Raw genomic sequence first — 14,568 nt, forward strand, 5'->3', positions numbered from 1 at the left:
AAACGGATGAACTTCAGTGAATAAACCAGACTATCAACTCTCAGCATACTGAAAGTTAATTAACAATTTCTTAATTGAATACAGGGCCTATAATTGTTGCATTACTAGCATAAACATCATTTTCTTCAAATATTATTAAAGCGTTTTTTTGTTGCACCTATTAGAGATTCTTGTCTGTGAGTTAATTTCATTATGCTAATGAGCTATCTTCCTCTCAGAACCTTCGCTTTGATCCGTGTTAATTGTAGTGATCTTCAAAGACAAAGTCACCACTTACTTTAAATGAATTTTACATTTTTTTAGGGAATCTTATGGAAATGAGGAAGAAGTAATTAATTTTTTATGACACGTCTCGGTATTTTTAACGGGCGAGTGTACGGTACTGAAGAGGTTTCGTTTCAACATTTAACAGGGGAAAACTGAGAAACGAGAAAGAGCCCAGCTCAAATCTTTAGTCAGATGCTAAAGATTAAAGCGGCTGCGAATCCAAGACTTAATTTGTACTGATAAACTTTAGTCTTTAATATGCTCTTTTGTGTTCGCAGCGTGAAATCACGCCAGAGCTGGAGAAAAGAAACTTTCCCTTCTTTTCTCTCGCTCACCTTCTGAACTCTTTCAGATTCTCCACATCCTGCAAAACAACGTTTCGTGTGCACGAGACATCATATCCGCGCATCTAACACCTCGCCATTATTTCCTGTCAACATTCTTGACAGACAAAAGGTTTTCAAAACAAAATGTTTTATTCTTTAGTTCTTTGTATTGGTGCTTTAATGAATCCAGAAAGCATCTGACTGTGTGTAAATGACTGTCCTGAAAAGATAGGAATATTAAACAGTTAACTTAACCACTTCAGTCAGCACTTTGCTTTGTTTCTGGATCTAAATGAACAATAATGTTGTGCTTAAACTACTTTTTTAGATGCACCTTCATGTGTGCGACCTTTACAACACCTGCTGCATATAAAAAGCATCTGAAATAAAGGTGTCCATTAACAACAACAATAATAATACTGACAGATGTACAAAATATGCTTGGTAATGCAAAGCCAAAATGAGAAAACACTGTAAAAACTGATTATTGGAGTATGTTTTACAAGAAAATGCAATGTCTTACTACTTTTCACATTTAATTCAATGTGTTACTTGCTATTTCTTTGTTGTTTGCGAAATTTACAAAACAATTCTAAATGAAAATCCTTTCATCAAGTGATTCATCTTAATCAGTGAATGATCATAATCTGAAAATGCTACAGTAGCAACTTAATGTTAATGTTACATTTTCATACTATAAGACAACATTTTACAGTAAAATACAGTTATATTGAAAGTTTTTGGAAGAATAAATTTGCCTTTTTAGAATTTACAGAGGAAACAAAATCTGCAGGGTTTTTTTGCATAAACATAACATATATTGATTTAATTTTATTTATTTATTTATTGCCCTGTGGTTTTATTAAGCAACACGTTTCATCCATTTCAGAAGCCACACGATTTAATCTCAAGAGAACCATTTATCCACATCAAGAAACAATGTTTCTGTGGTTCACTGCTGAACTTGAGGTGAAGGAACCACTGAAGAACCTGACAGTCAACAGATCCATCTGATGATGAGGACTGACGAACAGCAACAGATGAAGCTTTAGATGCTTATACACTATGTGTTGTGTGTGATTCAGTTGCTTTCAAATTTAGCTTTCACACAAATCACAACTCAATTAAACATATTCAACTGCTTAGTTACAGACTTAAACTAATAGAGAAATATAGACCGAATACACACATCTATAAATATGAATACATAATATGAGCAGAGATTTTCTGCAACAGCCGGTTACCTGCCTTTAGTCAGTGTGTGTGTGTGTGTGTGATAACACAGGTGTGGTGGGTCGGATGGATTACTGTTAAACCCACACAAAGCTCCTTACATGCTGGATCAACCTCTTCATTCAAATGCCTCAGATAACAGATGTGTGCAGGTAGAGAGTGTGTGTGTGTGTGTGTGTGTGTGTGTGTGTGTGTGTGTGTGGTAGGCCACAGTGTCATTAACCTAAAGACTGGCGCGTCACTGAAGGTCCACTCAGGAAATACAGCTGGTGGTTTGATTTATTTATTTATCTGCAGTGTTCAGAGCTTGATGAGTAGCGTCAGTTCATCCTGCAGCTCTCATATCATCCACTAAACACAGAAATACTGCAGATGTGTGGATTAACCTCATCACTGGGTTTAACACCCTATGTACTTGCTACATCATTAGAAGAATGGCATCTACGTTAATATTAGTCTGTTTCTCTCTTATTCCAAGGTCACCTAAGCCACCAGATCCAGTCTGTATCCAGATCAGAGGGTCACTGCAGTCACCTAGATCCAGTACGTATCCAGACCAGATGGTGGATCAGCACCTAGAAAGGACCTCTTCATCCCTGAAACAGATGATTCTTCTGCACAATCTGACTTTGCTGCAGCCTGGAATTGAACTACTGGTTTCGTCTGGTCAGAGGAGAACTGCCCCCCCAACTGAGCCTGGTTTCTCCCAAGGTTTTTTTCTCCATTCTGTCACCGATGGAGTTTCGGTTCCTTGCCGCTGTCGCCTCTGGCTTGCTTAGTTGAGGACACTTAATTTACAGCGATATCGTTGACTTGATTGCAAATAAATGCACAGACACTATTTAAACTAAACAGGGAGGACATCACTGAATTCAATGATGAACTGCCTTTAACTATCATTTTGCATTATTGACACACTGTTTTCCTAATGAATGTTGTTCAGTTGCTTTGACGCAATGTATTTTGTTTAAAGCGCATTATAAATAAAGGTGACTTGACTTGACTTGACTGTGATCCTGAGCTAAACGCTTACAAACTACATGACTATGATTCACATGTTCTGCTGACTCAAAGAGATGCTCATGTTGATTCAGATATAGATTTCTTGAACTTAATCTGATTTAGATTCTGATTCTCCCTCTAAATCTGACTTTGAATCAGATTTTGAATCTGATGCAAAATATACATATTATCCTACTTTTTTATTCAGATTTGTATCTGGATTCATATTATTATTTATTTATTGTGTTTTTTTTAAAGTTCTGATGCGTATTCCAGTTGTGTTTCCGATTTGGATTTGGATTCACATTCTGATTTCAAATGTTTTAAATTAATGTTTCAAATACTGATTTAGATTCTCATTTGAATCCTTCAATTAAATCATATTTGGATTCTGATCGTTATTCTAATTCTGATTTGGAATCAGATTTTAAATCAAATGTGTATTTTACTTATGATCTTAAATTCTGATTCAGATTAGTTTTTGTAAATAAATTCTACATATTACTTAATTCTAATGAATGCTTCAGGTATTGATTTAGACTCTCAGTTGAATCATTTATTGAAAATAAACCTGGTTTGGATTCTAATTTTGACTTGGAATAAACTATTTGAATCTGATGCATGTTTCATTTGTAATCCTAATTTTTATTCAGATTCGAATTTGCTTTCAAATTTTGATTCTGAATCTTACTAAAAATTCAGAAATTTGGATTAACATTCTGATTTTCATCCAGTTTGTATTACTATTTTAATGCTTATTCTAACCCTTATGCGTCGTTGGGGGCGTTTTCATCCACTTAGGGGGTAAGGTTGAGTCTTATTTTGGCCACAACTTTCTCTGTGTTTGAGCTAATGGAATGATTTTTGGTGACAAATCTTATTTTGACCCAAATTTTGGGAAAATGCTTTGAATTTATTCAAACACTCAGCAGTACACCCCGGGCAAATTCACTACCCTTTCGTTATGTTCATGGGTGAAATTATCCACTAAATTAAACTACTGTAAAAATGTATCAGATAATATTTTTTTTTTTCATTTTTTTTTTTTTTGCATAAATCTATTAATCAACCTCAGTCCTGATCAAAACTACCAAATGTAAAAAAAAAAAAAAAATCCAAGATTTTAACTCTTTAATTACAAAGTTCATAAATCATGTCACTGGTTTTAGAAAAAAACACAAAATTACATATTTTCAATTTAAAAAGTGATTGTGGACTGGATATTTTTTTTAACCTTTTATCAGTCTTGGGCATGTCAAAGATTAGTAACAAGATTGGCTTTGATGCATTGTTAGTTTTTGTGCAGCATTAGATTTTAATTTTTCTCCTTCATTTGTTGTTGGTGGCTGTTTTTGCCCCATTGACTTTCATTATAGGACATTTTTTGATTGCAAAGTCATGACACCATATAATCATGCATTCTTGATTGTTTGTGGTTTTCCCTTTTGGGAAGAGGTAAAATTTGTTATGTTTACAGTTGATCACTAGGTGGGACCATTAACCCTTTAGATAGGCCTGTGCAAAAAAAGGCTTAGTTTCTGGCTTGTATACGGAGTTATAATAGTGTAATAGCAAATTATAGTGTGTGTGTTTGTGTGTGTGTGTGAGAGAGAGAGAGAGAGAGAGAGAGAGAAAGAGAGGGTGTGAGAGAGACCTTTGTGCACTTACCTTGATGTATCTGAAAAAATCCAAATATGCACCTCATGCTCTCAGAACTACATGGAGTAAACAATAAAAAAGAAGTGTGTTTATGCACCTGCTGCCTTTTGATGGTGAAAAGTACGGATGGTCCATGTGTGAAATGCTTCTCTTTTCTTGATGGTAAAGCCAGTTTAAAACCTTAAAATCCTGTAAAAAAATCTACTTTGCATCAAATTTATGAACATAATGTATTATGAACCAAAATGCAATACCAACTTCAAATAAGCTGCAGCTCGCTGAAGGGGTCAAGCTGCATAATCATTTATAAAACTTCAGTACAATTCAAGCCCTTTCTCATGTTGCTTGCTGCTCTTCTCACCATTAAATGACCAGCACGATGGCATGCAAGTGTTTAAATCCACGTACTTTGCTTTTGTGTAGTCTATACTTATCACCACCATCAAAAGGCAGCAGGTGCATAAATACACTTTTGTTTACTCCATGTAGTTCTGAGAGCTGAGGTGTACATTTTGATATTCTCAAATACATCAAGGTAAGTGCGAAGAGGTCTCTCTCACACACACTCTCTCTCTCTCTCTTTCTCACATACACACACATTATAATATGTTGTTATACTCCATATAGCTTCATATACAAGTCAAAAACTAAGCTTTTTTTGCACAGCCCTATCTAAAGGGTTAATGGTCCCACCTAGTGATCAACTGTAAAAATAACAAATGTTACCTCTTCCCAACAGGGAAAACCACCAACAATCAAGAATCTCTCTCCAACACACACTATAATTTGCTGTTATACTCCATATAACTCTATATACAATCCAGAAACTAAGCATTTTTTTGCACAGGCCTATCTAAAGGGTTAATGGTCCCACCTAGTGATCAACTGTAAAAATAACAAATTTTACCTCTTCCCAAAAGGGAAAACCACAAACAATCAAGAATGCATGATTATATGGTGTCATGACTTTGCAATCAAAAATGTCGTTATAATGAAAGTCAATGGGGCCAAAAACAGCCACCTACAACAAATTAGGGAGAAAAAATTAAATCTAATGCTGCACAAAATCTAACAATGCATCAAAGCCAATGTTGCTACTAATCTTTGAAATGTTCAAGACTGTTATAAAAAGTAAAAAATATATATATATATATTGAAAATAAGTAATTTTGTGTGTTTTTTCCCCCAAATCAGTGGCATCATTTATGAACTTGGCAATTAAAGAGTTAAAATCTTCGATTGTTGATTAACAGATTTATGCAAAAAAAAAAAAAAAAGAGAAAGAGAAAAATATGAGAGAAATACAGCGGTTTAATTGAGTGGATGTTTTCATCCCGAACATAACGAAAGGGTAGTGATTTTGAACAATGCAAAAGGGCTAATTTATGTTTCAGATTGAAAGCAGATTTTAATTGTCGTTTGGAAATGGTTGAGTGAATAATTCAATGAAATAGAATCCAGTTTAATAGGAATACGATGTCGAAAACCAGAACATGGTACTGTTTCTTATAATGCATGCACAACATCTTCACTCAAGTGTGTATTTTAATCTTCCATATGATTTATGTAGTTTGATCTTAGCAAAATTCTAAAATCATGTTTTTTTTATTTTTTATTTGTTTGTTTGTTTTTGTGGTAAAACAACAAAAAAAAGTGAGATTTATCAAATGAGAAACAGATGTGAACATTTATAAAACAAGTATCCAGTGTTTTAAGATAGTGATCATATTTTATTGTCAACTATATCATTCTTGTCTACACACAAAATAACAAGCAACTCAAACAATTTACACTAAAATTAAAACAAACAAAACATCTAGTAAAAAACAAAACGTAAACTAGCCTAAAACAGTCTAAGGTGTTAAAGATGCATGCTAGCTCTGCTTCCTTATAAAACCATAAAACAAAACAGAGCAGACTAACGCTCTTAGCTCCCTGATATCAGTCATGCTAGAGTAGATGAGCTCTCCGTCCCTCAGAGCAAGCAGCTCACGCGCTATTTTCATATCGTCACAATCTCTCTCTGTCCTTCAGTCACTCTCACAGGAATATATGTGCATGCTGTACATGAAGCCCAGATAAATAAATAAAAAGCTAAAAGAACCTCTTAGATAATTGAAATAGAGAGAGAGAGAGAGAGAGAGAAAGAGAGAGAGAGAGAGAGAGAGAGAAAGAGAGAGAGAGGTGGTGAGTGTGGAGGTGGCAGGTATGATTAAAACCGCTGTGATTTATGGGAAGGTGGACCGGAGTCATCAGGCTTCACGCTCTGATGCCCCGCACACATAAACTCATCTCAGCACAACACACACACACACACACACACACACACACACACACACACACACACACCTCTTCTGTCCCTCCCAGTCATTTTCAGATGTTTACACTGAACACTTCTACTTCCAGTCCTCAGCATAATGAGACACAATCTAACAATACACCTCTCTGTCATTCGCACACAGACAAAAGGTCATGTTTCATAACTGCAACAGTCTGTAAAAAATAAATAAATATATAAATAATTAAATTAAACAAATTTTTACATACAGAGAGAGAGAGAGAAAATAATGTACTCAAAAAAAAATATTAATCTTCGGTGACAATTTTGCTTATGACATCTTATTTAATCTTAAAATAAATTCAAAACTGTACTGTAACACTACTTGTACTTATAAAATAAAATATAATGTAATAATAATAATAATAATAATAATATGAAACTCAAAAGTTATTTTCTGACATTGGTCTGCAACCTCCTCTTAAATAGAAAATACTGACGTATTGTTTATTTATTTTGTATGTTTATAAAAGCAACTTTATTACTGGTTAATACTGCAAAAATCATTTCTGTCCTGTAAACAGTTAATATAACCTGCTTGAGTACAACAGAAGACACTCTACAGATCAAACTGTGACCAAAGACAATCACATTAAACTGGAGGAAGGATGAGGAAGAGTTTCAGCTGACACTGAGCTTCCTTTATATCGTGAGACTCAAGCAGAGGCAGAAATAAACTGATAAATCTCCTGATTCACATCGATTGATTTCCTTTAAAATTGCCTTTTTAGGGGGGAAAATGCAATACTGCTCAAACAAAGCTAAAGCAGAGAGGATGAGGCTGAGCTAATGACAGATAAATGGATAAAAAGAAAGGCAGAGGAAAAGGGACATGAGTCTTGCACACAATCAGAGATCGTTTACATGACAAAACAGGTTCTGACGCACGTCCCACACAACAGGGTCCATCTGGAGCTAAAAAACTGTGGTACGCCGCATCTGATGTCAACCACTGATTTATTAGGAAAGTCATTTACCCGGTGGTTTCAGAACAGGATGCATGGAAACACTGGGATTGTCCTTCATTTTTTTTTTAATAAAACTCCATTATCATGCGTTCACTGTCTATGTATTTTTTATGCTTAAAGCAGTTTCTGACAAAATGCAGAATTTGCCTTGGTCATGTCTTTTTCCCCCCACCCATAATCATATGATAGCTTAAAAAAATCCATTTGCACAGGACAATATAGTAACTACATAATTTTTTTTAAATAAAAATAATGATAATAATAATAATAATAATAATAATAATAATAATAATAATAATAATAATAATAATAATAAATATATATATAATATATATTAAATAATATAATTCAATTATTATAATTAATTATTAATTAATTAATTAATTAATTTAATGGGTGCAATATTTATTATTATTATTATTATTTATTCATTTTATTTTAATTGTTGATTACATATTTCTGAACTATTTAGGCACAAATAACATTCTTTTCTGAGAATAACCCATGAATATAAGTGTGTTTGTTCAATGCACACACATTGTAACAGCCCATTATGGCCCATAATTTTTTTATATTTACTGCAGCTAATAGTGTACGGAGAAGTGACGAAGATCATAATATTCTACAACCCGAATTCCGGAAAAGCTGGGACGTTTTTTAAATTTTAATAAAATGAAAACTAAAGGAATTTCAAATCACATGAGCCAATATTTTATTCACAATATAACATAGATAACGTAGCAAATGTTTAAACTGAGAAATTGTACACTTTTATCAACTTAATTTGCTCATTTAAAATTTAATGCCTGCTACAGGTCTCAAAAAAGTTGGCACGGGGGCAACAAATGGCTAAAAAAGCAAGCAGTTTTGAAAAGATTCAGCTGGGAGAACATCTAGTGATTAATTAAGTTAATTGATATCAGGTCTGTAACATGATTAGCTATAAAAGCTTTGTCTTAGAGAAGCAGAGTCTCTCAGAAGTAAAGATGGGCAGAGGCTCTCCAATCTGTGAAAGACTGCGTAAAAAAATTGTGGAAAACTTTAAAAACAATGTTCCTCAACGTCAAATTGCAAAGGCTTTGCAAATCTCATCATCTACAGTGCATAACATCATCAAAAGATTCAGAGAAACTGGAGAAATCTCTGTGCGTAAGGGACAAGGCCGGAGACCTTTATTGGATGCCCGTGGTCTTCGGGCTCTCAGACGACACTGCATCACTCATCGGCATGATTGTGTCAATGACATTACTAAATGGGCCCAGGAATACTTTCAGAAACCACTGTCGGTAAACACAATCCGCCGTGCCATCAGCAGATGCCAACTAAAGCTCTATCATGCAAAAAGGAAGCCATATGTGAACATGGTCCAGAAGCGCCGTCGTGTCCTGTGGGCCAAGGCTCATTTAAAATGGACTATTTCAAAGTGGAATAGTGTTTTATGGTCAGACGAGTCCAAATTTGACATTCTTGTTGGAAATCACAGACGCCGTGTCCTCCGGGCTAAAGAGGAGGGAGACCTTCCAGCATGTTATCAGCGTTCAGTTCAAAAGCCAGCATCTCTGATGGTATGGGGGTGCATAAGTGCATACGGTATGGGCAGCTTGCATGTTTTGGAAGGCTCTGTGAATGCTGAAAGGTATATAAAGGTTTTAGAGCAACATATGCTTCCCTCCAAACAACGTCTATTTCAGGGAAGGCCTTGTTTATTTCAGCAGGACAATGCAAAACCACATACTGCAGCTATAACAACAGCATGGCTTCGTCGTAGAAGAGTCCGGGTGCTAACCTGGCCTGCCTGCAGTCCAGATCTTTCACCTATAGAGAACATTTGGCGCATCAATAAACGAAAAATACGTCAAAGACGACCACGAACTCTTCAGCAGCTGGAAATCTATATAAGGCAAGAATGGGACCAAATTCCAACAGCAAAACTCCAGCAACTCATAGCCTCAATGCCCAGACGTCTTCAAACTGTTTTGAAAAGAAAAGAAGATGCTACACCATGGTAAACATGCCCCGTCCCAACTATTTTGAGACCTGTAGCAGAAATCAAAATCGAAATGAGCTCATTTTGTGCATAAAATTGTAAACTTTCTCAGTTTAAACATTTGCTATGTTATCTATGTTATATTGTGAATAAAATATTGGCTCATGTGATTTGAAAGTCTTTTAGTTTTCATTTTATTAAAATTTAAAAAACGTCCCAACTTTTCCAGAATTCGGGTTGTACCTGGACAAAGCGAGCCGGGCGTCTGTGACTGTGAGATCTGCTCAGGTGAGCTCCTCAGAGGCTCAGGTGCTTCATCTGAACCTGAGAGAGATGCACTGCATATTTCAGCAGAGAAATGACACTCGGCACAGAGATAATTAAATTTCCACTCATCCCAGCCACCTTTCCAGCCTTTATGGAGATTAATTACCTTCACCGTACACATACACACACTCGGATTTTTCACACACACACACACACACACACACACACACACACACGGTGAGAGCAGCCATTACACTTGACTGGCTCCATGACCACAAACACAAAGAGGCTCGTCTCTCTGATTCTTATCACACATGTTACTTATTCATTCATTTCAGGAGTTTATCAAGCATAAAGCTCACCGCGAGACTAACAGCACCGGGCCAGAGATAAGACACACTGAACCTTCAGGTGATATTTAGACACAGACTGCTGCTTCATCGCATTTATTGAGGAATATTAATAGTCTTGCACATCATTTATGAGAAATAAAACTAAACCTCCAGCAAACGTGCTGTCTAACACAGTCAAGAGCTGCTGCGTTGGTTAATGCACCTTGTTGTGTCACAAACACATGCAGTTTGCTAAAAACACTCTCACTAACTTGATCCACTAGGGGTTAGAAAGACTCATCAGTGCTTTTGGTCTGTTTTACCAAATGAGGTCTATAATACCTATCTGCATTCACATTTACCAAAGTAAACAAGAAATTACTTCTGAAATGGACTTGCTTTCATTAGTAAATGATTTAGTTTTTTGAGTATGCATCTTGTACAATATGAATGAAATATAGACCAAAAACAATGCTTATTTAATCGCCACAAAAGTACTGTATAGGTAACTGGCAAAACTAACAAGCCAAACCAAACCACATGATTATAGTTGAGTTTTTACCAACAGCAGAAGGAAAGTAGTTCTACCCACATTTGCATGTGGTTTTATTTTATAACTCATAATGACCAAATGTATTTGGAGTTATTTTCTTGTAAAATGTTTTCCAATAATCATTGTTTTATTTACAAAAATTACATTGCACAAATGGAACAGTAAAGGATTCCCCTTTAGACAAATAAAAAAATAAAAAAGACATATTTGGCAATCAAAAAAACATTGCAGCATTTACACTGAAGAAAATAAAAATCTTTGTTTTATTTACTATTCGCAAGCCAAAGAAGATCAAAGAACTGGACCAAATCTTGGCCTTACACCTCCCAGCATCTTTGAAAGAAACCAGACGCTACTATTTCTTACCCTGAGGAGATGACTTATAGTTTGGGTTACCCCAGAACAATCTCCTGTAAACATATATGAACCGATCCAACACACTTTTTGGACTGACAGTGCTATTCTCACTGCTATTTAAACCGAAACGCTCTTCTATCATCCTATCACTCACACATACAGCATAACAAGAGGCATTCAGAGCGCTTGTGCTTTCCGTTGTACGACAGCTGGATCTTTCATCTGCAGCAGACTGAAGATACAACATCACACGAGCACAAAAGAAGCAAGCTCTGGCGGCCTGCAGGAGAGACCGAGGAGAGCAGAAAGGTAGCAATCAATATTGAAACACAGAAATTAAGCATTTAAATCACTAATTAGGGAGTAGACTGCACTTCACACCTGTACGGCGTTAAGCTTGCCAGCATCACACATCTGTCTGCGTGCACCTGCCAAACACCTGCCTCCAGCTCAATGCTGCCTGATTACAGCACGCTTGCTCATTACTGCATCCGCGTGTGCAAACACTGATCCCAGAGCAGCTGTCTGCAGAAAGAGTGCACCATTCACGTGCATGCACTGATCCCGGAGCAGCGGATTCACATGGATGCCTCCTTTATGCCCCGGTTCCTGCTCTTCACTCGTACAGGCCGGAGCAGACGGATTATGTCCCGGATCACAGCTCGCTCGCTCTCTCACTAAATTCCTCCCTGTGCGATTTGCATATGTAATTTCGGAAGCTGAAGGGGTGATAGGGGAGCGTGTCTTTCTTTTCTTCACCTCTCCACATCTTTTTTTATCCCTCTCTTCCACCTGTCACCATAAAACCTCTTTCTTCGCTCTGTTCTGCTGCCGGAGCTCGGCATGTTACATTATATTCAGGCGATGGAAGAACATGCTGTGATTGAAGTCGCATCTGAACGGGGAAACTTGGATGACTGTGTTCAGCGTGAAGGCCAACATCATTGTAGTCTAGAAAACCAAACATTCATCAGTCAGTGTGTCTGTACTCTAGAATACTTATTTCTTATCGAGCAGCCCTCTTCAGTTCAATAGTACTTTCCCAATGAATACCGTTTCAAAGAATCAGCCAACACTTCTACTCTAGAAATAAACTATAGAACTTCATTCAGCAGCACTTCTACTCTAAATGCAATCTTTCATTAATAGTGTGATCTAGAACAGTTACCGTCCATCAGCTAACAGCAGTTCACTCTAGAATACTAACTATTCATCAACCAACACCTTCTGTTCATCTAAACCTCAGCAAACTTCTACAGGAGTCACATGATGACATGAATTTAGTCATTTATTCATTCATTCACTTAATACGCGTATATATATATATATATATATATTTTTTTTTTTTCAAATTCATTTGTTAATTTAAATAAATATTTGTTTATTTAAAAATAAAATTTTTTTGGTTTTTATTTATTTATTTATTTATTCATGTACTTAATGCATTTTCATTAATTCACTGATTCATGCATTTAAATAAATATTTACCTTTTTATTAATACATTTATACACTTATGTGTCCATTCCTTTATTTGCTTAAATATTTAAAAAGTGTATTTATTCATTTGTGAATTTAGTCATTCACAATCACATCAAATAAATAAATAAATTGATCATCTCGAATTTGATAAACTAAATTGAAATACTACAATGTTAACTACATATTTCTTGTTTTATATAATAATATACAGTTATTGCAACTTCCTGAATCACACAATCAATCATAGTTACTAATAGTTTAATCTATTGATACGCTTATGTTAATTAAAACATATTGCTCTAGAATCCCCAATTACTCCTTGCATTCTAGAAAATTAACCATTCATCCGCATTTGGACACAATTGGACACAATTCCTCAATTAACACACAAGAACACTAACAGTATATTTTAAAGAATCTCTATCATTTCCTTCTTGCAAATGCAGAATAGCTGTATAAATGTGGCTTAACAGTTGTATAATGCATTGCAAATGTTATTTTTTGCAACAACAACAACAACAACAAAAAGTAAACAAAATATTGTATAAAGAAACATTCAATGAAACAATTCTGGAATAAACTAAAGCAAAACATAAAACGTGGTTGTTCTTTTGTTGTGAGACCAGTGGAAAATCTAAAAAACTTCATATAGTCCAACATTCAACAGCCAACACCTCTGAATCTAGAACACCATTCAGGATTCATTTCACTGTAGCTTTACACGCAAAACCTGGACTTGAAGTTGCACTGCATGTGTGTGTGTGTGTGTGTGTGAGAGAGAGAGAGAGAGAGAGAGAGAGAGAAAGAGAGAGAGAGAGAGAGAGACCTATAAAAATAGAGTTTGAGACGTGTACGAGAGCCTTAGAGGAAGTCACCCTCCTCCCACAATCTAATAGGATCATTCTCATTCTGCTGGAGCTGTTCAGCAGTTACCGGATCACCATCTGTGTGTGTGTGTAAACCTGAGTCATTCGAGAGCTCTGCTCGGCAAGGTACAGCAGCTCCTCTAATGACTCTTAATCTTTTCTTTAATTAAATCGTGCAGCCAACCTGAAAAATCTATCTTAATGCAAATGAGCAGGGCCCTTTTTGGCATTCGCTCACCGTAATGCACTAATAAGGTTAATTTAATAAAAATCAGTTCCAGTTTTTACAGATAATTGTATGTTTTCTTGATCTACTTTGCGTTTGTTTGCGCGCGTGTTTGCACGAGGGTGACTTTAAGGTGATCTTTGTGATCCCCGTCGATATTTCAGGCGGAGGGCTTTTTAAACAGTTTTCATTACACTGAAAGAAAAACAAACGCAGGTCTCTGTAGATCTCGTTTGTGCGGCCGGGCTCTGTAACGTGTGGAAACAGATCTGAGACCTTTGCTGTCTGCCCTGCTCATTACAGACCACTTTCCCCACAGCGCCACAACATTACACCTTATATAAATATGACAAATGCTTTGTTTATTTCATATCGTGTTCATGAATAATTTAATGTTATCTTGGCTAAGGTGTGAACTAATATGAACGCACTGAATTATTAATTTAATACGCGTCATAGCAGGTGATGTCTAATCTGTACAGCAAACAAGCGCTTCCCTGTGAATACCCAGCATGCACGGCAGGTCGTTGCTCATTTGACAGCCGGCCTGAAGGTTTATAATGAGCCTAATAGTAGAACAGGTTCTCATCTTGGTTTAAAAAATGGGGTGATCATTTAGCCCCTACTGGTTGATGGTGTAACTACACCATCTGACTGCAAAGAGCTTCTTTCTCCACTGATGATAATTCAAAAGCAGCCATACATTC

Source organism: Carassius carassius, chromosome 10, assembly GCF_963082965.1.
Source record: "Carassius carassius chromosome 10, fCarCar2.1, whole genome shotgun sequence".
In the NCBI taxonomy this organism is placed as follows: domain Eukaryota; kingdom Metazoa; phylum Chordata; class Actinopteri; order Cypriniformes; family Cyprinidae; genus Carassius; species Carassius carassius.